Source organism: Corvus brachyrhynchos, unplaced genomic scaffold, assembly GCF_000691975.1.
Source record: "Corvus brachyrhynchos isolate BGI_N302 unplaced genomic scaffold, ASM69197v1 scaffold8, whole genome shotgun sequence".
NCBI classification, from domain to species: Eukaryota; Metazoa; Chordata; class Aves; order Passeriformes; family Corvidae; genus Corvus; species Corvus brachyrhynchos.
In genome coordinates, this window is record NW_008240031.1 from 841,287 (window position 1) to 866,721 (window position 25,435).

At 39.3% G+C, this 25,435-nt stretch overlaps 1 protein-coding gene across 3 annotated transcripts in view; it reads right to left on the reverse strand.

The window, feature by feature from the left end:
• Nucleotides 1-25,435, reverse strand: part of LHFPL2 (lipoma HMGIC fusion partner-like 2) — a 92,108-nt gene that overhangs the window by 59,730 nt on the left and 6,943 nt on the right. The gene's annotated exons all lie outside the window — the stretch shown is intronic.

Consider the following 25,435-nt stretch of genomic DNA (forward strand, 5'->3'; position numbering starts at 1 on the left):
GGCAAAACCCTGGATGGGAGAAAGGCCCAAGAAAACTCACTAATACTCAAGGATCACCTCCTCCAAGCTCAGGAATGATGCATCCCAACAACAAGGAAGTCAGGCAGAAATGCCAGGAGGCCTGCATGGATGAACAAGGAGCTCATGGGCAGACGAGCAGAAAAGGGCAGAAGCTAGGAGAGGTAGGTTGAAAAGAATACAGAGAGAACATCTGAGATGCCAGGGATAAGGCTAGGAAAGCTAAAGCCCTGATAGAATTAAACCTGGCCAGCAACATCAAGGACAACAGGAAAAGCTTCTACAGATACGTTGGTCATAAAAGCAAGACTAGGGAAAATGTTGTCCCTCTCTGGAAGGAAACAGGAGGTGTGGTTACCTGAGACATACAGAAGGCTGAGGTACTCTATGACTTTTTTGCCTCAGTTTTCACTGGCAAGTGCTCCAGCTACACTGCCTGAATCGCAGAAGGCTAAGAAAGACATGGAACTACTGGAGAGGGTCCAGTGAAGTACTGCAAAGATCATCATAGGATCATAGAACATCCTGAGTTGGAAAGAACCCACAAGTAGAGTCCAGCTCCTGGCTCTGCACAGAATAACCCCCAAAATCACTCCATATGCCTGAGAGCATTGTTCAAACACTTCTTGAACTCTGTCAGGCTTGGTGTTGTGACCACTTCTCTGGGGAGCCTGTTCCACTTCCCAACCAACCTTGGAGTGAAGAACCTTTTCCTGATATCCAGGAAACACAGCTTCATGCCCTTTTCTTATGTCATATCAATGATAAGCAGAGAAAAGAGATCAACACTTGCCCATTTCAGCTTGTGAGGAAGCTATAGACTGCAGGGTTATGATTAGGGGTCTGGAGTATTTCTCTTGTGAGGAAAGGCTGAGAGAGTAACTACCCACTGCAGGACAAGATCAGGTTTGCTACCATCCTCAGGAACTGAAAGTGCACAAGTTCATGGGACCTAATGGTGCACAAGTCCATTGGACCTGATGAGATGCATTCTGAGAAAACAGGCCATTATCCACCATATTTGAGAAGTTGCAGCAGTCTGGTGAAGTTCTCATTGACTGGAAAAGGGGAATTATAACTTCCATTTTTAGGAAGGGGAAAAAAGAGTAAGACTACGGGTCAGTCATTCTCACCTCTGTGCCCACCAAGACCATGGAGTGGATCTTCCTGGAAACTATGCTAAGGCACATGGAAAATAAGGAGGTGATTGGTGACAGCCAACACGGCTTCATGAAGGGCAAATTATGCCTTCATGAAGGGTGGCCTTCTACGATGAGATTACAGTGCTGTAGGTAAGGGAAGAGCAACTGATGTCACGTACTTGGACTTGTGCAAAGTATTTGATGCTGTCCTGCAGAACATCCTTGTCTCTAGATTGGAGAGACAGGGATTTGACAGATAGACCACTCAGTGGATAAGGAAATGGCTAGATGGTTGCAGTCAAAGAGTTGCAGTCAATGGCTCATGTCCAAGTAGAGACCAGTGCCGGTGGTGTTCCTCAGATGTTGGTGTTGGGACCACAACTATCTAACATCTTTGCCAGGCACATGGACAGTGGGATTGAGCACACCCTCAGCAAGTTTGGTGATGACACCAGGCTGCGTGGTGTGGTCAAGACACCAGAGGGAAGGGATGCTATCCAGAGGTAACTTGACAGGCTTGAGAGGTGGGCCTGTGCAAACCTCACCAAGCTCAACAAGGCCAAGTTTTAGGTCTTGTACATGGAACAGAGCAATCCCAAGCACAAGTATAATCTGGGTGGAGAGTGGATTGAGGGAAGTCCTGAGGAGAATGAACTGGGGCTGTTGGTGGGCTTTATATGACCTGGCACTTGAAGCCCAGAAAGCCAATCATATCCTGGACTGCATCCAAAGCAGTGTGGCCAGGAGAAGAGGGAAGTTACACTCCTTATCTACTCTGTTCTTGTGAAGCCCCACCTGCAATGCTGTATCCAGCTCTGGTGCCCCCAGCACCAGTTCTGCTGAACTGAGTCCAGAGGAGGGCTGGAGCACACTGACTGTGAGGACAGGCTGAGTGAGTTGGAGTTCTTCAGCCTGGAGAAGAGAAGGCTCCAGGGTGTTTCCTATAGGCCACCTGATCAGGAGGAAGAAGAAGATGAGGCCTTCTACAGACAGCTGGGAGTACCGTCAATGTCACAGACTCTGGTTCTTGTGGGGTACTTTAATTACCCTGACATCTGCTGGAGAAGCATCACAGTAAAGCACAAAACAGTTCAGGAGATTCCTGGAAAACACTGATGGCAAGTGCCTGTCACAGGTAGTGGGGGATCCCACAAGGAATGGTGTGCTGCTCAACCTCATACTAACAAGTAGGGAAGGCTTTGTTGCAGGTGTGAAGGCTGGGGGCAGCCTTGGCTGCAGTGACCATGAGATTGTGAAGTTCAGTATATCTGGTGAGGAGGAAGCAGGGTAGCAAGTAAGATTGCAACCATGGATTTTGGGAATCTTATTGGAAGAATCCCATGGGAACAGGCTTTGCAGGAAATAGGGGTCAAAGACAGTTGATCTCCCTCCAGGCTCAAGAATGAAGCATCCTGATGAGCAAGAAAGCGGGCAAATGGGGCTAGAGACCTGCATGGATAAACAAGGAACTCCTGTCATTCCTCAAGCATAAGCAGGAAATATACAGGAGATGGAAGCAGGATCTGGCCATTTGTAAAGAATATAGAGAGGCTGTCAGAGTAAGTAGAAATGACACAAGGAAAGCCAAGGCCCACCTGGAATTAAATCTGGCCAAGGATGTCAAAGACAACAAGAAGGGCTTCTTCAAATATATCAATAAGAAAAGAAAAATAAGAATAATGTGGTCCTGTTACCAGATGGAGGGAGGGACCCTGGTAACAGAGAATGAAGAGAAGCCAGATTTACTGAAGGTCTTCTTAGCTTTAGTCTTCACTGACAAGACCAGGCCCTCAGAATTCTCTGACCCAGGAGACCAGGGTAAAGCAATATTGGAGTGAAGACTTTCCCTTGGTCAAGGAAGATAGGGTTAGGGACCACCTAGGCAAACTTGACATCCACAAGTCCACAGGTCCTGACAGGATGCATCCACTAGTGCTGAGCGAGCTGGCAGACACAGCTGCTAGGCTGCTCACAAGGAAAGAAAGCAAATGTCAACCTAGTGTCCAACAAGGGAAAGAATGAGCACCCAGGGAACTACCAGCCAGTCAGCCTCCTGGAAGGGTGATGGAGCACCTCATTCAGAAGGCTATCTCTGTTCTCATGGGTGATCAGGAATAGTCAGTATGGATTCACTCAGTTAAATTCTCCTTGACCAACCTGATTGCCATCTTTAATGAAACCACCACCTGGATGGATGAGGCGAGAGCAGTGGATATTGTCTACTTCGACTTCAGTAGATACACTCACACAAACTCAGGGCTGTGGGCTGGATGAGTGGACAGTGAGGTGGATTGAGAACTGGCTGAACAGCAGATCCCAGAGGGCCAAAATCAGTGGCACAGGGTCTAGTTGCAGGCTTGTCCCTAGTGGTGTCTCCCAAGGTTCAATGCTTAACCGTCCAACTTGTTCATCCATGACTTGCATGAAGGGACAGACGCCTGCTCAGCAAATTCACCAATGATACAAACTGGGAGGAGTGGCCAATACCCCTGAGTGCTGGATAGGCTGAGGGAGCTGGGCCTGTTCAGCCTTAAGAAGAGATGCCTGAGAGGGGACCCCATCAATGTATACAAGTATCTGAAGGGGAAGTGCCAAGTGGATGGACCAGGCTCTTTTCAGTGGTGTCAAGCAGTAGAACCAGAGGCAATGGGCAGAAACTGATACACAGGAAATTCCACCTGAACATGAGGAAGAACTTCTTTACTCTGTGGCTGGCTGAGCACTAAAACAGATTGCCCAGAGAGGTAGTGGAGTCTCCCTCACTGGAGATATTTAAGAACTGCCTGGACACAGTCTTGTGCCATGTACTCTAGGATGTCCCTGCTTGAGCAGGGAGGTTGGACCACAGGACCCACTGTGGCTGGTTCTTTCCAACATGACCCATTCTGTGATCTCCTAGCAGCCTTCCAGTACCTGAAGAGGGCCTAAAAGAAAGCAAGAGAATGACTTTTTACAAGAGCATGTAGTGATAGAACAGGGGGTAGCGGCTTTAGACTGGAAGAGGGCAGGTTTAGATTAGACGTAAGGAAGAAATTCACTGTGACGGTGGTGAGGCACTGAAACAGGTTACCCAGAGAAGTTGTGGATGACTCATCCCTGAAGTTTCCAAGGCGAAGTTGGATGGGGCTTTGAGAAACCTTGCCTTGCAGAAGATGTCCCTGCCCATAACAGGAGGCTGGAAGATCCCTTCCTTTGAGATCCCTTCCAACCCAAACCATTCTCTCATTCTGTGATCTTGTGATTCTATGAAGCAGTAACACATAAACTAAGCACGCACAAAATCAAATCTTTCTCTTCCTCTATTTTACTAATAAAGTATACCAAGATCTGAAAATACATTTAGGATTACTTGTATATTCCGTGGCAACTTAAAATAACAATTTAAAATCAGGTATGGCTTAGGAAGAACTCCAGAAGTTCCTAAGCCTGAACCACTACATCCCAAAAATGCACCTCTAAACTACTGCCACATAATTTCATGGAATTAAGCAAGGACAAACACTAATTCCTGTACCTGAGATGGACTAATCCCTTAGACAGACTGGGCACCGGCTACCCAGAAACAGAGGTAGTGGTCTGGGCAGAAAGTGGTCTAAACATGAGCCAACTGTTAGCCTTGGCAACAAGGAAGGCCAAGAATATCCTGGGATATGTTTCCAGGCTAAGATCCCACTAATAAGCTATTATTCACCTTCAGCCAGCACTTCAGAAATACACATCTTGAACAGGTAATCCAGTTTTGAATCCCCACTACCAAAAAGTAACAAATTAAGGTGATAAAAGTAAGGTTAGGTTGATTCAGCAATACTGAAATACAGAACTGCACACAGTAATAGCAAATCCTGCATTTTTATACATTCATCAGGACAAGACATATGAAGAACCTCCCCTTACATAAAAGAACAAAGTGAGTCAGAAGGTCAGTTCACTTTACAAAGAGGGATAATTCGGCCTCGATGAAGATGGTTTAACAACAGAAAAGCTGGTGCAGAACTTTCAACAAAGTGTGCTTCTGAGGACAAAGGAAAGTGTACTAGAAGCACTGCAAAGTCAAGCACAGCTTAAAATGACCTCTGAATTCCAGGCACACAGACTATTCCTTCAGGGGAAAAAAAAGGAAACAACACCAAAAACCCCCAACTGACTGGACCAAGTAGCTGTAATTACTTCAGCTTTTCTGTCTCAAAAACAGTTAGCATGGCAATGAAAATACAGCAGTGTTAGCAGAGGAAGAGACTATTTTCAAGAACGAAAAAGACCAAATTGTTTTCTTTAAACTCAAGTAACAAAAAATGCAGCATCAATTTTAAGTACTTGTAAACAAACCTAATTGTCTGAATAGTCCATTAGGTGGTGCTTTTAAGGAAAATTTTCTTGCTTGGAGTCTGAGCTCCCTAAACAAGAGTAGTACAGGCAGGGTAAGAGAGGATCAGCCCACAGAGGAAGGTCTAGGAAAGCCTCTCTCTCACAGAGCCATCCACCTGCCAAAGGCACAGCAGTTGTCTTCCTCACATGCACACAAAAACTAAAAAAACCCTAAAACTTTGAAAAAAGAGGAAAATAAGTATTATATTTAAAAAGTCTCCTTTTTGTCACCATATTTGTGACAAAGCTAACAAGAAGAAAGTCCCCACACCTTCCACTACCCGGTCACCACACAGGCAGTGTACACCTCCCTTACACTGCAGAAGGTCAAATCCTCCTAAGCAAATCAGAATGGGAAAAACACATGTATGCTCTCATTCTTTCTCTAAGGAGCTCTTACAAATTTTGCAATAGCTCAGACAGATTTCTATAACAGCTGGCAAAAATACATGAAATCTGTTTCTTCCTTTCTACTCAGCTAGCTGTAAGTTTGGTTGCATCAGCCCCAGCCCTCCAAAAAAGGTGGAAACACTACTTCTTCATCCTTCATCTTTCTGATTTGCAAGGGATAATTGTCTCAGCACAACTAAGGGAGAAGGAGTCTCTGTAACAAGCAGAGCCTTTGATTTAAAGTTTTCTTATTTACAGTCAACAGGAGAATCAGACTGGACACTGCTAAGAGAACACAATAGGTTTGGTAACATTCCCATGTCACATACCCTGTCTTTGTACACAATAGGAAGTGGGTATACTTAGGCTCCCCAGCACAAATACAATAAAAAAGAATGCAGATATATCTGCTGTATCTTAAAACATCCTTTTCAAGTAGCTTTTTCTTCAGATATACTACTGTGCAATACTTCCATGTATTATATAACAGCAAGTACTGAAATCAAAGAAATATTTACTTACTTCAAGAAGGTTTGTATGACCAATTATGTCACTATGAATAGAAATAATGCATTCAATGGGTTCTTTGTCTTTTGCTATCAATGCAGAACAACATGAAATGAAAAAACAAATTAGTATTTCATAGGCATCATTAAGGCTAACTTCAGAAATAACAGCAAAACAAGAAGGGGAAAGTACTTTCTTTAGGAATATATTGATAGTAAATTAAAAAACCCCCTCACAAATAAAATCACCCTTTAAATTAATTACAATGCTTAAACATCATAGGAAGCTAACAACTCAATATATACAACAGATATTTTTAACATTGCTTCTCAGGCTCATTCTTCTCTGTTTCACACAAACATATTAAAAAAAAAATCCATTTTTTCTTTTTGTATTATCTACCTATTTGTTCAGTCTAGAAGATCATGCTACATATCTATTTGTATGTAATTTGACGCAAATTCAAGAGAGTCATATAGAACAACTTAATTTACAAGCTATTTCAGTGAGAACAGAATAAAAAAATTTGTTATACTACAAAAATATTTCCCCCAAATGCACCTGTCCTGAAGTTTACACTTAATAAAAGCCAGATGTACTTCTAATACACTGATCCCTGCTCTTAATGACAGTTTTCCCACTGCACGACCTCAACTAAGAAAGCAGCACAGCATACTTTTATACATCATTAAAATGTTTAAACCAAATAATAATTTTTATAATTCTAGCAATTCTCACAAAACTAAGCAGAATAAATACAGAAGCATTAAGAGACCTGCACTGCAAATGAAAGAACCCTCTTAGCCTGTTAACTAATACAATAACACCTGCGTGGTAAATGAATCAAATTACATTTCTTAAACAAGCCAGTCATTACCCACTAAAGCAAAAGTATGCAAATTCAGTTTTAGTAAAGTTATTCTCTAAAATTTACTTTAGCTTCTAAGGTTTGTTTTAGCTAAGCATAAATCTTTATTTGAAGTTAATAATATAGAACATCAGCCATGAATCCAACCTCACATTCACTGAAATCAGTGGGAGCTCTTATCTTTAGCATTATCCACGAGGATAAAAGGACATAAATTGTTTACTTTAAAAGCAGTGTAAAAGCACTTAACAAGTTCACTTTACAACATGCTTCTTAAGTCACATCTCTGTGTCACAGGGACTACAAAACTTCCACAGCTGCTCCACGAGTTACACCACAGCCAGTGTTTGTCTTGCTCCGTGCAGCCCTCTGCAGCCCTTGCTCCGTGCAGCTCCGTGCAGCCCTCTGCCAACTCAAGGCAGCCCAAGCTTTGCAGCAGTATCTCTACTATGTACATCTACAGACACTAAAATTCCTTGGCTCCATTTTGGCCATAAAGCTGCTCTAAGTGGCCACCACAGAGAAGAACTAGACAAGAAGTGATTCAGAAAGCAGCTTCACCCTGGGGCCAGCACCTCTCAGCAACCCGTTGCCTGCGCGCAGATGATGAGAGGAACAGGTCCCATGGGCAGCCCAGTGACCATCGGACACAGGCAGGCTCCAGGTCAACACCACAGCAGCAGAGGACTGGAACAGGCACATTGGCAACACAGCTCCAACATGGACTGATGGCACCAGGCTGGGCTGAAACAGACTTCTGGGCCCCCAGGTAAGAACATGGGAAGGACCCAGAGGAGGCTGAGGCCCATGAGTGCCCTGGAGCCCTGACATGGGGTTGCTAATCAAATGCTCTAACCAGTAGCATGCTCCTCAGCAATGAGCTAGAATCACTTGGCAAGCTCAGGCTATTCTTCTTAAATGTCAGCTGGCTTAATAAATAACAACTTTTGATGAGTATTATTAGCATTTGAATTATTGCTCCCAGATTACCGCACATCGGCCTGCAAAATCCAAAGTTTACAAACAAAGCTGTCTTCTGGCAGAAGTGGAAGAGAATGTCTCCAAGGGAGGCAACTCAGTTATCTTTTCCTGAAGGTCTAGAGATGGCAACTGTGGAGTTCTGTTACGTCATAAACAATTAATAATTTTTTTTATTTAATCAGTACATCTTGAGACTGTTGCTGAAAGCTGCAGAGCTATCCCATTATGGTATACTGGAGTAAAAAGACTTCTATCTTACCCACCCACACATGCTTTTTAAACCAACAGCTGCAGAGTTTGTTTGGTTTTCAATCTCACACCTCCTTCTCCAGCCAAAGTTGTAGTCAGAGTACATCATGGTGATGTGACTATTACAAATCAATGAAACAATCCTTAAAATGTCCAAATTGCCTGATAACATTCCTGCATTTTCCAGTAATGCTGCATTATGAACAGAATTAGGACTGAATTAGGAACCTGTTTGCTTTGTCGTTTCACTCTAAATAAAAACAAAAAAAAAATTGCTTAAACACAATCTTTCTCTCCCTCCCAAATAAACACAGGCCTGCCATAACACTTGAACTTTCTTTACATTTGAGACAAGATATCTAACAAAGCAACCAACCAAAGAATGAGGGCCCAACTTACTAAGACACCAACAAGCTGTTAAGAGTCCTCAAAATAGAAATTCAAACTTCTCTATGGTGTCAGGAAAACAAAATTGTTTACTCTATGCATATATTCTACATTGAACTAACTTCCATGCCTTCTTCACAGCTTTCATCTACATTGAAGCAATAAAAATAGACACATAAACAGTATTTTATCAAAATAAAGCACCCAGAGGTACAACCTGTGACCTTCTACCACTGAAAAATTGCTTTCTAATCCTGAAAGATTTCAGTGTTTCATGCAATGATTTTGCTAAATGACAAAATCTTGAGCTTAAGCCATTCACTTTGACCTCAAAGCAAACTTCTTTCTGCCAATATTATCTAGACATTTCCACCTAGCAGGCCTATCATGCACTCAAGACCTTAATTCAAAGCTAAAAATATTACATAGAGCACATTAAATTGTATTCAGCTCTTCTACAGCTCATGTTTCCGAACCCTTCCTCAGTCTTGTAAAAAAACAAAACCCAAAATCCAAAACCCAAACCCAGCGTAAGGAAAACTAAATAAAGATGAGACTAAGCAACATTACATGTGCCTTTGTTAAGCATTTCAGTAAAATCACATTACAGAAATGAAAATCCTTACTTAAGTCCCATCTGCCGAGTTTTCCAGCTCTGGAGAAAACCCTGCAGTCTCTGCAGGCCTCCAAAAGTCCTAAGCCATCTCCATCGACCATGCTTTTCCAGCTGGAGCTTACAAACCCGCAGAGGCACTCCTGTGATGCTAACCCAAGGAAGAGGAAATGAGCTGGCCACGCTTTGGTAAGAGTTAAGGAGCATATTTAATCTGCAGATGGAAGAATTAACTAGCCCTGGGGTTGGTGGGAATTGAACAGCAACTAAAAAATACATTAATTGTGGTTTTGTATACCACAGTGATGCTTTTCTATGCCTTCTAAATTTTTGTCATTTTAAGCTTTTTCTGAAGCAAATTTATTTAAACACTGCTAGAGAAACAATCTTTTCAGAAATGTTCTGGCAATACAAGAAACAGAAAATCCAGGTTTAGTTTTTCCTGAAGTCAATAATGTCCCCTTCAAAGACTGTCACAGTATGCATTTTGTAAGAAGTTCTAAATATCCTTTAATCTCCTCTAAATATTTAAAAAATTATTATTTAGCATCCATTTCTGAGTAAAATTGAGATATAAGTTCTTGACCATCTGAAAGAACAAGACTGCGACAACAACCATTCAAGAAATAGAGCAGAGGTAAGAAAGCTTTCTAGTTTTTTGTCAGAGGCTGATGACACGATGAAACAAATTCACAAAATTAATGAATTAACAAAACATAATATGGGGAAGAACCACACAAGCATAACAAGGGAACAAACTCCCTTACAAAGGCCCTCTCATCCAGAGATCTTTTAAAAAGTATATTAGCATACCTCCCACTCACCTCTCAGAAAAAGCATATTAAACAGTTTGAAGCTGCCCAAACCCCTCTGTTAAAACCAAGACATGCAATCTAAACCCATTTAAAATATTCTCAAAGTATTACTCATCAAAAATGCAGTTTCTCATTTGAGTTCTACTGGTACCATACAGACCTACTATCCGTACCCCATGCTTTTGATTATTAAAAGCAGAAGACAACTATATTTATTAAGTCTTGATAATGCACACAATGTCTACATCAACCACATTCACAAAGTCATGTTTAAAGAACATTAAATACTTAGCCATTTATGTCATTCTAGACAAAGACTAAAAAACAAGATATGGGGGTATAAAGATATTTATTTTGAATGTTATCTCTTTTTTTTCTGCAAAGCATATAAACAAAATAATATCCATTAAAAAAAGTTATTTTGAAAGAAAACATGAAAACTTAAGGTCAAGCAGACCTCCCCAAAAACAAAGAAAAGGAAGAAATTGGTCACTTCACAGAGCACAAGCAAAACAGCCCCAGGAAATCCATATGAAAGATTTGTTTAAAAATACATAAACTCTGCTATAACCTTCACAAATCTCTCCAAAAGTCAAGCTAAGAGACAACATGTCCCTGGAACATAACAAACATTTCTGAAAGTTCCTTCTGTTCTCTCCGTCTCTCAAAACACTGTGTTTTGCTATCTTAGTAGGAATTAACATTTTAATTAGCTTTGGCCATTTGCTTACTACCAGAATAAACATAATGATGAAGGTGAAGGCGAGAAGTTAAGGAACAGCCAATGAGGCAGTTAGATGGAAAACTCTGTGGGAGGCAGGAAAATGCATCATTACTAATCTCCTCATGCCCCATTGAAGTTTTGGGGGCCACTCTTATTTTCAAGCCAAAAACCACACGCAGCTGAGTTCATAGCCTTTTTAACCTTTCAATATAATATAAGGCTAAACATCTATGGGAGTTTAAAAACTTTCAAGAAACTACTATAAACCCTGGAATATGACATAATCTTGTCTGCTTAATCAAGTTCATCAGACTTAAGAAGCAATAAATTTGTTAGATTCTCTCTTCACACACCCATTGCCTTTTATATTTTGAAGATTCAGGAAGACAAATTATTTCCAGGCTACATGGGATCAAGTAACTGAAAATAATCACATATGTGTAATCTAGACATTTTAACAACATTTTCAATTTGACAGCAGCAGAAAATGCAGATTCTGTTGAGTAGGTATTATTTTTCTAGACCTATACATACCTCAGAGGGCAATCACACAAGGAGCAAGTATCAATATCTCTTTTTCCATGAGCTTTCTTATCAAGTTGGAAAAAATATTTCCAAGAACAAGAATCCAACAATTCCTTAGGTCTCAGTGACCATCTAATGCACTGATCCATAATAATAACTCTGTAAAGTTGAAGTTCCAAGTTCCAGAGTCCCCAGGTAGTAACCCTTTCTCCCCCAAAACTAGCTTTCTGAAGTAGTTGTATTTGAGCTGTCTTTGAAGTGATTTTTCCAATGAAGGCTGAGATTTAGAACACAACATGAGTAGGTTTTCTGACATAATTGCTTTCTTATGGTTTTCCAGGAATTGAACATTGACTTTAAATCTCCTAGAGGCAAAGCTGACTGGTTTAAGTAATTGTTTCTGAAAGCACACAAATGATATGCAGCTACTTCTCAATATCCTTTACAGCATCAAAAGAGCTCTCAAATAAATGAAAATTACACATATATATGCAATCTCTCTTTCATATTCATCCACATAATATAGTCCAGCTCCATTCAGGTGGTCCCCTAAGGTTTTGGCTCTCTAGAAAGAGTTAAATACCTGAAACAGACTCTTGTCTTGTTCATGTATTAGTACCATTTTCAAAGGACTGTTCAGAGAATGAAGACTAACAACAATGCAAATTCTCCACTCCATGCTCAACTAACAAAGCATCCAATCAGTTCCCACTGAGCTCCAGTTAATTTTGTGTCCACATGTAAGTGATTAACAGTACATTGTTTGAAACTTAATTCCACATCTGTTCTGCTGTGGGACTTGGAAAACAGATGAAGTTTTCTGACAATTGTTTGCAGAGTAGATAATCGTAAGCATGTGTAATAGTATCCCAAAGTGCAAAACACTATGAGTCTAAGAAGCTTTTTTTTCTGAATGTTTTTGTTGCTTTTCTAACTAAGATAAAAAAATAAGATGCTCTCAGATGGAAATGATTAATACATGCTTAAGAAGTCATCCCCTTTAACTAAAAAGGCAAAGCAAAATCCAGACTTTCTTCCTAAAGGTCATCATTTCTACCAGGTAACTTTTAAAAGTTATGCAGAAATGGCAAATTCCTGCAGAACTACAGCACACAAAATACGTTGTTGTGTCATGGAGCACTGTATTAGCGAGAGAATGTTCGAGGCTATAACAGTGTGGCAGTCAGCATCTGTTGAACAGATCATAGATTTAACTGATACAGATGCATTTTCTTTTGATCTCTAGAAAATACAGGTAAGCACATAAAGGAAGACTAGATAGCAACTGTTCACTGTATTTGCCAATACAAGTGCAGACAGCATTAAAGCATACCGGGAAATGTTAGGCTCGAGAAAGCACTTTTTCTATGCAAGAAGCAGTTATACTGAAGAAATCTGCCACAGTTTGCTCTGGATGCTTAATTCCCCATTTGCTAGAGAAATAACAGAACAAATTACAGAAGAAATGATTCACTGATTAGCCATTAAACATAACAAGTGCTTCCTCCAGTAAGTCCTCAAGATGAAGAGCAGTAGAAACTATGAAAACATCAGTTCAAATTTGCTCTGTTTGGCTCTTACCAGATACTTCTAACTATTTTATTATGGTCTTACGTTATCGCCTTGGACCTTCATCTGACCTCCACATATAACAAGCTCAAGAGTTACATTGATTGAGAAAAATTCACAGGGAGGGCCCAGGGTAGATGAAAGACACTATTAAAAAAAAAAAAAAATTAATTCTGGGATTAAAGTAAGCCACCAAGATTAGCTCAATTGGTTAGAGCACGGCGCTAACATGAAGGTTGTGCATTTGATGCCCTTATGGGCCATTCACTTAAGAGCTGGACTTGATGATCCTTGTGGGTCCCTTGCAACTCAGAATATTCTGTTATTTTGTGAACTATTACTTAGCTATATATGAGAATGCCTCAAAGAAGGAACAAAATTTCAGTTCAGCCACACCAAACTGATTAGTCAGTCAAAGAAACCAGATACTGCTGCGAAGTGCTACCACGGTACTGCAAACTTCCAAATACTCGGTGTTTTCTTAAATTGGCACATGTCTGAGATCTGGAATTACCTCACATTGGAAAAGGTGTCTTCAAACTTTTCTCCACAATCATTAAAATTAAAAATATGGATGAAAACAGAAACTCAAAAAAAAAAAAAAAAAAATCCCAACCTACCAAACAAATTCATAACATTTTATTTGTAAAATAAGTAGCGCTGTTAGCTCTGTTACACACACATATATACATATATGCACACACACACTCCCCAGTACTGGTGCCAGTGGACACCAGGTTAAACCTGGGTACTCCCATGTGGCCAGTGTGTTATAGAGGATGAAGAGATGAAGAACAAGAATGAGAAACAGAGAAATCACCTAAAATAAAAACAGATTAAAAGTTCAAAAGAAATCAAGTCAAAATAACAGAATTCATATAATTTAGGTAAAAAGAAACTATTCAGATAAGCAAAAAAAAGGTCTATCTTCTACAGAAAAGGACAGTGATGGGTACTAAAAGTATTCTGTTCAACAAAATTGCTGACACTACTTAATTAAGACATCCATTTAAAAGGCATACAATAACCAATTCCATAAATCAAAAGGCACAGAGAGGATGCACTGCATATTTTAATAATAAATTTTCATTTTCATTACGTAACTTAGAGAGCATCAGAAAGGCAAGATTTATAATGCAGAGCATGTGATTAGACAGCATTGTACTTTCAAGAAATGTTCCTAACATATCTGAATTCAAGTCACTGCAACATTAAAAGGATAAGCAATATGGCTTGGCTAAAGATTAAAATACAACAAATATCCTTATTTTTACAGAAAAAGTGGGCAGGTTATGCAGATAACGATTACCATGCCCATCAGCAAACTGTAAACAATAATGACTTTGAGTTTTATTCTATGGTTTTAAATGTCTTTATGTAAAGAATCGCTGAAGGCTTTCTGAGGCAAGTGAAGATCAGAGAAGTCATTAACTGTCTGCAGAGAGTATCAGGTGAACAAACAAAATTCCCTCCTGCACATACAATCCTGCTGATGTCAGGACAGCACCAAAGCTAAGCATCCATGCTGCTGAGTTATGTACCACTCTCATGCAAGTCCACTTACTTCAGCTGTTGGGAAATGTCCCAAGGAAGGGACTTGACTCTTCTTCCATGTGCTGTGGGCACTGAAAGAGAGGTAATCCTGGTTTTTTAGCTTGAGTACCCTCTGCCAACACCATTTCCTAAAATACTACAGCATACATATAACATATACATGCATATGTGAAAAAAAACCAACAGAAAAGAAGCACCTCATCCCCACATTTATACACAAAAAGACTACAAGCATATCTACTTTAAATACTGTGTACAACTTTTCTCCATTGTGACCAAAAAACTAAATGAAATTCAATACACATACGAGTCCCATGGGTCTCTTCCACTTTGTCCTTCTGTAATTGTACTAAAAGTTTGTCTGGAGTCTCTCCCTCAGGCATCTGGAGTTGACACTTCTCCTATTTATCTAGCTAAAGAAAGGTCCCCTGCTTCTTCCCTGCCAATACCTTGAAGAATGTAATGTATCAGCAGGGACTCGAAGCTTGAAACTCGATCCAGTGTTTTCATAAAATGATTCACAGACTTGCACTGAGTTTTCTGACTTAAGAGCAAAGGGTTTCCGTACAGCAATTTGGGGCTAGATTAAACCACTCATGTTTCCATCAGTGGGGGAGGGAGGAAGAACACCATAACATGCAGCCACCAAATTGATTTTAGCATCCTGAGACAGAAAAGAAATTCCTATTAAAGTCCCTTCATACCTTCTTAAAAAATCACAGCAGCTATTTAATGACTCCTATGAAGTAAGAAGGGACGAACACAAAACAATAAAGAGCAAATTGAGGAAATAAAATGGGAACCAAGAAAAAAGTTTGGTTTTACTTTACAGGAGGGAAGACAGTGATTTGGAACTTAATTTTACTCCATACCAATACCTGGGTAACAATGAAGAAAAATCAATGGAGAATTTGTATCAAAGAAGCATTGATGTGCAAAGCTGAACCAATTCCCCTTTCCGTAACTACACAAGATGACAGGTACCCAATACAGAAGGACATGCTATTCTACCACATATACTGAGGAACTTGTCAAATGCTCAACACCACCTTCACTTCTACTATGACAATAAGTAAACTGAGCAACAGCAAGGCTAGTTATTCTAATTTTCTTTTTTTGAGAATGGACTACTACTTTGAAAAATTGCTTGCTTGTGCAAAATGGCATCTTCAGTTTCTTCGAAACTCAAAATGTCTTCCATTAGCACATCAGCCCAATGTCCAAGGGTACAAAACATGGAATCGACTTGTGTTAAAAAGCCTTATCCCAGGCTTTCTGAAACAGACCACAGATTTACAGGAGCTTCATCCAGTTATTTAAAGAAACAGAAAATGATAGCTCTCAAAGATGGGGTTCATTTTGGTCACCAGAAATCAGACAGAACTGCTATTCGTCTATATAGAGTCTTAAATAAGATGAAGTCTCAAAAAATATTAAACATCTTTTTAATTGCCAGGGCGCCCACCATTATGATCCTAAAAGCTGTTTTCATCTTCCAAATTATGAATCAAGGTCAGTAACATATCTCAGAGAGTTGGGATTCATAAATTTCATTTTTTGATTTGAAAGGAAGGAGCAGGTTGTTATAGAGACTAATCCAGAAGCACAGCAGAAAATAAATTCATCACATGACAAAACTCTTGGTTTACGTACAATGATGCATGCACAAAAATCACAGAACCACAAAATAGTTAGAGATGGAAGGCACCTCGGGAGATCATCTTGTCCAACCTCCCTGCCAAAGTGGGCCACTCTCAATGTAAAGAAGTTATTCTTCATACTGAGGTGGAAATTCTTGTGTTTATTGCCATTGTTCCTTGTCCAGTATCTGGGCACCACTGAAAAGAGTCTGGCACCATCCTCCTGGCACCCACCATTGAGATACTTATATGCATTGAGGAGAACCCCTCGTAGTCTTATCTTCCCTAAACTAAACAGGCTCAGCTCCTTGTAGGAGAGATGCTCCAGGCCTCTCAACATCTTTGTGGCCTCTACCAGAGGATGAGGATTGAGGAGGGACATCGGAAACATGAGCTGCACGTAGCAGGAAGACAGTTTTCACTAACAGAAACTATGTGTCTTTACAAGTCATAGGCAGGATAGTCTTCACAAACACTGAATGCCCGGAAAGGATACCAGTATGTTAGAATAAACACTGCCAAGTTTCTGCAACTTTTTCCCATTTTCTGGAAACAAATTTCATCCAGAGGAAATGCTACTTTAAAAAATTCAGTCATTTAACAGTATCTGTCCTTCGTCTTCTGATTACTGTATATTTACAATATTTCAGCACTTATGGGGGGCTTATAAAAAAGAGGGAGAGTGACTTTTTACACAGACACATAGTGATAGGACAAGGGGAATGGTATTAAACTAAAAGAGAAGAAGTTTAGATTAGATGTTAGAAAGAAATTCTTTCCTGTGAAGGTGGTGAGGCAGTGGAACAGGTTGCTTAGAGAGGTTGTGAATGTCCCATTCCTGGAAGTGTTCAGGGATGGTGCTTTCAGCAACCTGGTCCAGTGAAAAGTGTCCCTGACCATGGGAGGGGGGTTGGAAATATATGATTTTTAAAGGACCCTTCCAACCCAAATCATTCTATGATATTCCTGTTAAAAATACTTTAGATGCTGAAAGTGGTTTTAGAGAGACACTAGTTATAAGTACATTGATGAAAGATTATATTTAACTCAAAATTCAACTGAACATTAAAAAGAGCCACAGAAACTACATACTGTTAATTTCTAGGCGTATATTCCACGCATTTGTAACATTGCTCTCAGATATTAGTGTGAATTAATATCTTTTACATCAGGTTACAGATAGTATGCGCATTGTTACCTGCAACACATGTTCTTCTAAAAGGCTGTATATCTAAAAAGAGAGTTTCATTTTGTGGTTTTTTAATTCTTATAGCCTAAATGGTTTGCTTTTAATGAAAGACAAGTAGTTTTGGATGAGATGACAGCATACATTGCTGTTAAGCTTGGCTCTCAAATCTTTGCGCCAAATATAATAGCTACCCACAGACTCAATCAATAGCATCTTGCTCCTGAAACAAGTATTGTTTTAATGACTAGAATCAAAGATTAATTAACTAAATTCTATTTCATTTTCTCTAATCATCAACATTATTGTCTTTCTAAATAACACGTAATGTTTCTGTGATCACAATTCAATCAAGCTCCAAAAATATTTGTATGTGGTTTCACAAAAGCCTAATCAGGGAAGGTTCTTCCTGATCACTTTGGATTCCTCAATCATTCCTTCTCACAATATTAAAGGTCCATTAAAGTGGACCAGAACTAAAGAACCTGTGAGGCTATGGATGTACTTTCACCTATCCTTTAGTCATACATAGGGAGGTTTTCATACTTTGAGTAATATTAAGACACATATCACGTTGGGCTTGTTGCCTACAATTATCAGTTAGCAAAAATGAAATTCAGAGGTAGCTGCTACTAATGAACAAGGAAAACAGAAACCTCTTTCTGCATCTTCAAAATCAGAAGCTGTGTCGAGCCTTTGTAAAAATATATTTATTTAAAATAATAGTTTAATATTAGGCTATAATAAGCAGGTTCTTCATTAAAATAAGTATTTATAATTTTCAGGTTTTTCATAGCATTGCAGCCAAAATTCTTTTCATTGAATTTTAGTTCATTTAAATCTTTAACTTAACCAATTGTACTAACTACCTACCACTGAACAATTAAATGATTAACATTCAAGAAACTACTACTCTGGTATGCCTTTTTTTGGTCAAAGACTTTATTGCAGCACCACAGTCTGGCTGAAAGGCAAAACCATGCTTACTGAGAATTTTCTAGTTTTGTTTAATGTCTGCTCACGTTCAAAGAACTAAATTGCCAAGACAATAAACTGCTGAAGAGTGAAAACAACAAAGAGCCCAATAGGTGTTGTCTGATGATGACCCTGGAGGATATTCTGGATCTTCAGACCTGAACAGTGATCCAGTAGTATGCAGACAGGACAAAGAGCTTCTGAATAGCAATGAACTGGTTGGATACAAATGCAAAAATGCCTTTCAGACAGGTGAAATCTAACGTGCAGTACTAAACAGCCTGTGGCCAAACAACTCATCTCCATACCAACAGTCTGTTCACAGACAAAAATTCTATTAATTTTTCCTTTCAGCTCTATGGGAAACATCCATTTCTTTGGGAACCTTGTCCTAGCTTGATAGGCTACTCCCATTTTTCTGTCTGTATGAAAAGACAACCTTGTTTAAAAATTCTTTTGAATTAACTTTGGACTAATATTTTTCAATTTGTGGCAGAGATTATCTAAAGTGGAAATGACATAAGGTTACTTAGCATTTAGAAAATTATTAAAAAAAAAATAGAATGGGAGGGAAAAATACAGTGGCAGTGGGAGAATGTGCTTTAGTTACTCATAAAGGTAAGAGAAGCAACAATCCTTCTCCTTAATTACTTATTTTGTGAATGTCTGTATAAAACAAACGGAATGCTTTTGTCTAGATTATAAAACAAAAGTCTTTGTTATAAAACTCAGCATAAGATGATAATTATGCTTAACACTTCCAGCAGAAAAATAAAACAACTTTGAGATTTGCGCAGGAAAGCTGTGAGGCCAACCATAGGGCAAAAATAAATTTTTAATATTCCTACAAAACAAAAAAAAAGCTTTCATGGCATCTTGCTGTGCCATATTCACACAGCAGTCAAGTATGGCTTTTAAGCCACCATTAACATAAGTAATAAATTGTAGGAACTGATACTTAAAGCTACTGCCTGAGAGTAACAAAACATGAAATTGCTACTAGTGTTTTTTCATACAGAAAAATACACCTCTTTTGCAATGAGGCTGTGTGCAGTAAAGAGATGAAAGACACTCCTCATGAGGAAGAGCAAATAAACCCCTTTAGTCCCTTACAGTTTATACTGCTTATTGTACAGGTTGTGTAAATTACTACTACTAAAAGTAAAACATTAATTCCTAGGAAAGCAGGAAGGAAACACTTCCTTCGTTGAAGTGTTTCAGGTAAGTAATATGCTTACATTGCCCCGAACAGTTTTTAAATTAAGTACTTCTACTGCCTTTTACAAAACAAATAAATTCCTGTATTCAGTCAAAACAATATCTGTAAATTAAGAGTATTTTCCTGGTTCAACACAATGTTAATAGGATTTCCATTTGTTTCCTGCTTGAATTTTAAGAAAGGGTTTTTCTGATAAATGCATTTTTGTTATTTCTGGGTATTACACCAAAAAAAGTTAAGGATTTCTGTTTGCCAGACTCTCAGCCAGGTGAGTGACAGCAACTCTATTCACATACCTAACACCATGAAAATCTATCTAGCTGAGATGTTCTGATGTGCATAGAGTTCATTTTATATGTTATGCAGTTTACCTTCACACCAATTATTTTCATCTTCTTTCTTCCTAAGTGCAGACACAAACTATACAGCAGCCACCAAAACCAATCACAACCAGCTACCACAGTGATTTCAAAAGTATACTTCACCCTGGGAAACTAGGCTAGCAAAGTAAAAATGGTTTAAGAACAGTACGCTAATGCATATCCTTTCATGGACACACATACCAGGTTAAATTCATGATACTAGGTCAGCTTGCAGCAATTTCCTGTCTCACATCCCCCCCATTACAAATACAAAAAGCAAATGTTTAAATCAAGATGAGACCCACAGAGAGCTTTGCCACTGTTCAGTGTTTAAGGCCATAAGAACTATCTCTGCAACAGAGAGGAGATCTCCACTCTGTTCTCCTTCCGTGCTGGTAACGATACCAGGGCCAACATCCCTTTCCCCACCACATAAGAGGGCTGAGTTCCCAGCTGTGCCCTGGCACAGCTTCAGGGCCAGGAGAGGTGGGACAATTTGAACCACCTTGAAGCAAGGACAGAAACACACCTTCACAGCCAAGTTCCCCATATGATTTATTTACCACACAGGTGGGGAGCAGAACAGCATCCTAATACTCCAGTAATACTTTTTGTTCCCTTTTCCTTTGCAAAACAATTATGCAGTAATTTATTTTCAGCAAAGGGGTACAGTTCTGGCTTCCCTTCCAAGCCAGTAAAGTGTGAGATCATCATGGGGAACAGGTTTCTTCCCCTCAGCATCCTTGCCATGGACCATTTACTCCTCAAGGAGATGCAGAGGCTGAAACACACCTATGCAATTTCCTCCAGCTTTTAACATCTTTGTTCCCTGAGGCAAGGAAGAGACATACAGATTTATATTTTAAAAATTTACTTTAAAAACAATACAAACACATTCTATTTTCACAGAAATATTATAGACTATACACATATGTTGCCTGTGGCTCTCCCATACCTGAATATACCTAGTGACCAGATCAAGAAATTAATGTATAGCCAAGATTCCTCACATGCAAGCAGTGCTTGCTTTTTCGAAGCTTTCATTCTGCTTGCAACCAGCCTCCTCCAGCAGTGTTTTGCCCCTCAGCTACATCTCTGCTCCTTCCAACAGCTCTTCTCTCTCTCTCCACTCTGGCATCTCACCCTCCATGACCCATTCCACCACAGTTTTTAAAGGGCTGTACCAATGGCTCTTATCTTTGCTCCCTTTCCTGTGGAAACTAAAATTTCTGGAAACTTTATGTCTCCAAACAGCAGCAAAGAAAACTGGTTTTATCCAGGGTGCAATTCTTCCTTCACTCTGGCCACTGGGAGCCACTGGATTCAGCAAGTCACCTACTTGCAGACAGATGGGCCAGCTCTTCCACCCAAGTCCCCTCGTAGAATCAATATACAGAAAGGGGATGTAAAAATAGTTACAAATATACAAAGAGCTTATAAAACTGTAAGTTTTCTAACATAATCTTTAGATTGCACATAGACAAATTCCCCAATGCTATACAAACACTACTGATCAGTTTTAAATCTTTACTTAAGTGTATTCAAAAGCTTAATAGTTTCAAGATTACAATAAAGAGAGGGAGGATATGTGTTGCTCTTTTCACTTTCATTACATAGTTTTAATCCCTATTCAAATGTATGTTCAGAAAATAAAGGGCTTAGCTAAAGCATACATTTTCTAGAGAATTATTTTTAGCTTGCTTAACATTGAAGGAATTCACTGCAAGCTCTCCACAGCATGCAACAACGTTCCCACCAATCTCTCTGTTACAAATTAATGAAAAGCTGACTGCTCATTCTCTGCCTAAAGGCATCTACCATGCATCATAAATTTCAGTCATGGGCACTGAGGAGCAGATCAGGGTACAACCTTACCCAAACCATCCAAAGGAAGTTCTCCACTTCACATTTATTGTAGTAAGATGATACCTTGAGCCTTCTACACAATTAGTTCTCATATACTCTCCTCTTTCTCTCACTACCAGACTTCTCCACAAGCATCACATGTTCAGAAAAAAATTGACAGGCTCTCTGATCCTCTTTAAAGCACAGTATGCAGGACAAGTTAAGTATTTTTAACAGCCAACTCCACTGCTGAAATGTCATGTTGAGTTTGAAGGAAAGAACAAGCATCAAGTATTTGCAAAATTGCATCAAAAGACTCAGCAGTGATCTTCCCATTAAAGGCCCTGCCCTAAACAAAACCTATGAAGTATTTTAGCTGTGTACTTTGGAACAATGCCTAGAAAGAAGGCTACAGAGATCCCCCCACCCAAACCACTGCTCTTTGACTGGTATTTATCAACAGCAAAACAAGTATAAAATTATAATACAAAATCACTTGGCTACACAAAAAATAACCCAACTTCTAAAGCAACAACAAAAATGTTATGTATGATAAGTAAATTTTTTAAAGTGCTAAACACTGCTTTAATTCAACTGCTCCTGCTTATGTGCGAGTAACTTTAAGCTATTACTGGCTAATGGAGAACAAGTTAATTTTGAAACACAAAGAAAACTTAAATAATTTACTACATTAAAGGCTTATAGACCTTGTCAGTCAAAATTCTCTGTTTCCAAAGAAAAGGAACATTTTACAATTTAAAACAGAGAAGAGCCAATCGATTGTAATACTTTAACTTGAACACAGTGTGAATTACTAGATAATAATACAAGCTATTTAATTAAAAACCCCCACATTTTAGCTCATCATTTACGATCACTAGGCTAAAAAGCATTAGCATACCTGCCAAAACTCGTCATTTGTTTTTGACTTCTGTAACTCAAAACAACATTGATAAATGTGTAGAGGAAAAGACCCACAAAACATTTTCCCTTGGCTTTAAGTTTAGTTTTTCACAGCAGGCCACGTATTTGTCCCATCTTTTGCCTGCCAACCTGGCCTATTCTGCTCTCTGGCAGTCTTTCCCCAAAGTTCTTCAAGGTGTGCAGCTCCACGTTTGCACATTATAGACCATCACAGCGTCAGAACAAACTTGTAACTTCTAGCCTGGAGTTGCAAACTGCACAATACACATATCTTTCATGCAGCCTAGCAGGGATGGATGAGTCATGCATCCAATCCTTTTCACCACTAAAGCTCCTAATACAATGTGTGAAGAAATCATACAAAACAAAGCAAGCTATTGTACCGAGTTTTAGAGGAGTGAAGTCTGAATTATTTTAGTTAAAATTGACAGTGTTTGTCTGGTAATGGAAAACTTGCATCTGAAATAAACCCTTAAACGGCAAAGAATTCCTCAGCTATGGAAAACTAATTAAAGCAAGCAGATCCATGAGCTCTGCTACTAATGAAGCTTAGTGTTGTCAGACTTGGGCTTCACAGTTGATCAAACTTTGAGAACTCTGTCTTTCTGTTCATGGCTGAAATCAATCAACTGAACAAAAAAATTACATAGAGAAAGAAGCACCTACAGATCCCAGCCCAGAAACCCAGGACAATGCCTTGCATCAGGACTGCACAAATTACACTGGCAGGATGGTCTCTGTGCTATGCATGCTCCTTACCCCTTAATACCACAGAATTATGCAGTTTCCTCCTAAGACAGAAGTGAAAAACTAAAGGGGACTCAGACACTTTGCCACCATGTCCCAACAGTCTTTCTGATGAACTTTCCCCGAGCACCCAATGCCTCATGCTCAACACACTCACACTCAGCAGTGCTGCGTGTCCAGCCCTTCCCACTGCTCCTTTTTCCATAACCCTCTGCACTGTGCAGTACTAATGCATGAACCAAACCTGCCACAACATACACCCGGAGTGCCCTTCCCACCACTGCATGCCAAATACACTCACTCCTTCGCACAAGGCCATAAAGGTGTGGCACAGCTGAACAGGGGGTAACAGGGCATTTGATAAACCACAGACAGGCCCATATGCTGGCCAATGGGCAAAAAAAGAGGCACAGCTGGACAGCCAGGACACCTGGAGAGAATCCTTTTACAGGCTCAACAGACTGGTCACAGTTCAGATCCAGTTCCTGATCAGGAAAATGGACTACGTTCTTTGGAATGAAAAGCAAGTGTTTGGGGTTTCCTTAATTCTAGAGTAATTTTGTTCCTATTTAAATGAAATTTATCTAACTGAATTTGTATCTCTGCCCTGCCAGCTGCTTGTCAACATGCCTTTCAAACAAAGTAAGATGCTATAATAAGACTGCCTTCATTATTCTCAAATTTTTACATAAAAATAAAGGGAGAAACCATAAAAACACAGTTATTACAAGTGCTTTTGGCACCAAAAAATTCCTGTGGAAATAACTTTCATCAAATAACAGTAGCCACCATTAGTGACTATGTACAACACACAAATGGAGAAACTTCAGCATTATACTACTTGTGGAAATTATCATCATTTTCAGATCTACAATCTCATTCCTCCTTAATTTATATATGTCATCTAACACATAATTCATAGAATCTTAGTTAATTAAAGAAATCTTCGCTCAGTTTTACTGATAACAAACTAAAAAAATTCAGCACTTCGGCCACCAAGTGGATGGTGGTGCTTACACAGTGTTGTGAGATTGACTCTTTTGTCAAAAGACTGGCAAACCTTCCAAGCCCAAAGTGGCTGGAAGTCTTCAGCAAAGAAAAATCACCAAGCAGAAGTGTACATGAGGTTGACAGAATGACTGATGATTGGAAAAGTCAACAAGGATCCATTTCTCACAACAAAATCTAGTGGGCAGGTTACTAAAATGATAGATCTGTAACAAATTAGGAAATGCTTTTTCTTCACAATGTTCACCTGAATTATGGAATCATTGCAGCAAGACACTGGACACACATAATGCACAAAAAATAACTAAATTCTTGAATGATAGACCCACTGCTGGTTATTTAAAATACAAATGCTTGGGTTCAACCTTTTTAGAGCTAAGGAAGCTCCTAAACCACTAATTAAGGGACCTAACCATGGGAAAGAATTACTACATATACTTCATGCATTTCTTACATTTTTCTCCCTAAGCATGTTTACTAGCTGCCTTTAGAAAGAGTATGAAACTAAATGGACACTTGGCCTGACTGGAACATGCCTAGCTGTCTGTTCTCATGAAATTAAGGAAAATACGCCAAATACCAGATGACGGCCAACAAACCAACAGGCACAAAATGTATGCAGACATTAGACTCTTAATTCTCTCCCAGTTTACAAACAGCATTAATCACTATTTCTGTGAACAGCATTATATAATGTAAGACACAACAGATTTGGACAGAGTTATGTATAATTATTGTGAGAAACAAAAATCACAAATAAGAGAAATTATTTTGCTTCTCTCATACATGTGATTCTATTTGCTACTGGGAAAAAAGCCATGA